This window comes from Camelus ferus, chromosome 10 (assembly GCF_009834535.1).
Source record: "Camelus ferus isolate YT-003-E chromosome 10, BCGSAC_Cfer_1.0, whole genome shotgun sequence".
Taxonomy (NCBI): domain Eukaryota; kingdom Metazoa; phylum Chordata; class Mammalia; order Artiodactyla; family Camelidae; genus Camelus; species Camelus ferus.
In genome coordinates this window covers 14,992,354-14,996,024 of record NC_045705.1, presented here as the reverse complement: position 1 = coordinate 14,996,024, position 3,671 = coordinate 14,992,354, and the positions used below count along the sequence as shown (strand labels likewise).

The following is a 3,671-nucleotide window of genomic DNA, read 5'->3' as shown; positions in this document are numbered from 1 at the left end:
ATTTGAATCTGCTTAAGTACAAAGAACAAAACTACATAGTAGGAAGTGAAGATATTTTGTGAAGGAGTAGGGGTGGTAATTTTAACATAGTTGTTCTGAAAGTTTTTGAGAAAAAATAAAGTCTGGAAGGAAGTGAAGGATAAGTCATGTTATTGTCTGTAGAAAAGCATTCAGGGCAGAGGGAAAAACAAGCTTGAACATCCTGAGACAGGAGAATGTCTGGTGTGAGGAGGTCAATATCTGTAGATAAGGTAAGCCAGACATAAAAATAATGAATAAGATGAGAAAAATTATGACACCAGATAAGTTAGAGCCTTTGAATTAGAGTGAGAACTTTTGCTTTTCCTCTAAATAAGATGGGAAGCCTTAGAAGGCTCTAAACAAAGAAGTAATATTATCCTTTCTTTTGTTTTGTTTTCTAACAGCATTACTTTGTCTAGTGGATTGGGAATAGATTTAGGAGCAGGGATAGATGCTGGAAGGCAAATTAGGAGGCTGATATAATCATCACAGTGAGACATGGTTTACTTGGGATAGAAGAGGGTATCAGATAGAGGATAGAAAGAGGTTGGATTCTGGATGTATTTTAAAGGTAGACTGAAAATATTTCCTGAAAATCAGAATATGAATGTGAGTGAAAGAGAGATTGAGTGACACCAAGATTTTTGGCTTTAATAAGAAAGAGGATAAAGCTGCTATAAATGTGTTAGAGAAGACTGTGGGAAGGGCAAGTTTGTGATGGAAGGAATGTCAGAATTTCAGTTGTGGATATATTGCATTTGAGAGGCCACATAGGTATTGAGTGTCAAATAACGCATCAGTTAGGATCCAGTTAGGGAATCAGAGTCGATAACAGTGTTATGAAAGAAGATGTTTATTCTAGAGATTAGACTTCCAAAATTGTTGGAACTTATTTTTTTTGGAAAGCTATAACCTTTGCATCTTATGATAGCCCCAAAATCACTGTTCAGCAGCAGAGTAGGCAGCTGGGGAGAAAAAATACAGTGAAAAAAAGTGAGTAATACAAATCAAAACCCAAAACAGCATGGAGGACTGTTGTGAATCTCTCACTCCCTCTAGCCTCAGTGATGAGGATTGGCTTGCAGAAGAAGCTGGATCGCTTTGCTACAGAGATACAGATGGGTTTGGCCCAAACTAGAGAAGCTGAAAAGAGAAAATGTAAGGACAGCCAGAAAGGATTAGATACTGTGATGTTCCTCGTTAACAAGGTGAGCTAGCAGATTAGTGAAAATGTGTGTAAGGTGTAACAGCACCAGGCACCCTGCATCAACATTCAGTGCTTAGTGGCCATGGCTTCACTTTTAAATCTCATTTATCTTTCCCTGTGATCAACCCTAACTTGGAAATACACAAAGAAGAGAATTATGGGAAATATTCCAGATTAGCCAGGTTGACACAGTACAAAGCCACCAATACTAGGCAGTTACACAGTAAACCTAGAATTCAGGGAGGCAGAATGGATTAAAAGTATACACCTGGATTTATTCCTTTGGAGGTAGTACACAGATTAAAGCCATCAGATTATACCACCTAAGGTGTGCATGTAAGTAGAAGAGAGAAAAGAGTCCAAGAGTGAAGCCCCAGGGCACCCCAGTTTTTTTGATGTCAAGAATGTGAGGAGGAACTTGCCAAGGACACCAAGAAAGAACAATTTAATGGTTCTCCCTTTGAATTTTATAGACTTGAGCACAATCTGAAGACAATTAAAATTTCAATTATTAATATACTGCATAGGGTGCTTATTTTATAACCAGGAAGTTCCTGAGGTTTGTGATGTGCCGATATAAATGTCTTATAAAAAATGGCAATGTTTGGTGGTAACCTCTTGAGCAGCAGTAATCATGTGTGATTCAGCTCTGTAACAGAAAAATCTGTGGACCTAATCATCTTTCACCAATTACAGATAACCTATATTCCAAATGGAAACTAGTGCAACAGACTTTCTTATATTTTCTTCAACCTAATATTTAGATACCCCTGGAATGTCTACCATGTTATTTATGAAATCCATGAACAACCCTTAACATTAAGTACAATATCGTCTCATTATCTGGAATGGCCATACTGTAAATACTAATTAATTGTGTCCAAGCCACATTTTTCCATTAAATATCAACATCTTAACAACTTGAGGAAATAAAGAATTACTGCAGAGTAATTATAATTCTTTCTCTGAAATGGCCTCTGTTGCCTGTCCTATGGACTGCAGCACTTTGTCAACACAGTCATTCATAGCAGAAGCATCTTTCTTCATTTTAACACTATAAATGTTTTACAGTTTTGTATACACACTCAAATATGCAATCATATGGGAGTTTGTGCCTCAAAAACATAAGTATCCTTGATCCTTGTCGGCCACAAAGACCTTTACAGCATAAACTGAAACCCAAAAAGATGGAGTTTGTTTGCTAATATTTATGGAGCAATCATCATTATATCTTCAGTTCCGACTGGGGTCTGAGTTGTATTTATTGCTGTGTTTATATTTTTAATAGCTTCTTCAAAACTCTATCTTCTGGAGTCCCAACTTCATCCTTTAGAATTCCTTATCTAAGTCTTATCTGAAGTCTTCTTTCTCTGTATACATTTTAGGAATTCAGCCATTTGTTTTACTATTCCATTGTGCTAAATGTTTAGCTATGATCTTAGTGGAATGTAGCAGTGGACCTTTTTTTCTCCTTATGATCCAATTCATAAGACTGAGAATGTTCTCTCAGCTCAGGAAATGGTTTATATAGTTGTAGATCTTCCAATGCATTATCTGGGTGAAATTCCATTACTGGATGTTCTTTTATAATAGCCCTCCTATAGCCAACTAGCCATATATCTTCTACAGATTAAAAGAGCGATTTGAGAATTCCAGAAGACATTAGCTAAATGGGGTAATGTACTTTCAGGGAGTCTGGTTGCAACTGCAGTGGTAAAGCTACAGAAAAAAGAAAAGTCATTGTTTATAAGGTTTTCTAAACTCTCTTCCACAAACTTACAGACACATTGTCATTTCATTGTAACAATTTCATGAAAACTTGAGCTTGATTCTTGCTGAGATATATATATATATATATCATATTCTTTACTATTAAAAATAAGAAAAAGTTGCTCTTTGACTTACCTCAGTGATATGATGTGACTATTCATGATACAAGATTTGTGAGACAATTTGATTATCTCACAGAATACTTGCCATATGATTTCAAAACCACATGGATTTTTCCTTTCTTAAGAATAAACCCATGAAATTAGATTATGCCTGCAGCTTTACATGAGTTCGGAATAACGGGAGAGTCTTTCCTGCAAAAAGAGATCAAATAATGTACAGTTGCCAAAGGTGGACTGTCTCTGAGAAGTCTCTGATGACTCGATGCTTTCATAAATGTAGAGTAGGCACGTGCATTTCTGAAAGATGCAGATAAAACCTTCAAAGACAGAAAACTTGAGGACTCTGATTCCTGAGAAAGCAAGTCTCTTCGCTGTGAACGGTTTTATGACATTACTGTTTACCAAGTTTCCCAGATTATAAACTCATAATATAAAACAGGAGACATTATAGTTTGCTTTATTTACCACATACAACCTGAACTTCAACACCCTGCCTGCTCTTCCTCCACATTTTACTAACCATGTCGTGTTTCTTTATCCTCATTAATCTG

General features: G+C 36.3%; 1 pseudogene; it reads right to left on the bottom strand.

Moving 5' to 3' along the window:
* Positions 1-1,918: 1,918 nt before the first annotated feature.
* LOC102507767 lies at positions 1,919-3,089 on the bottom strand (annotated as a pseudogene).
* Positions 3,090-3,671: the final 582 nt, after the last annotated feature.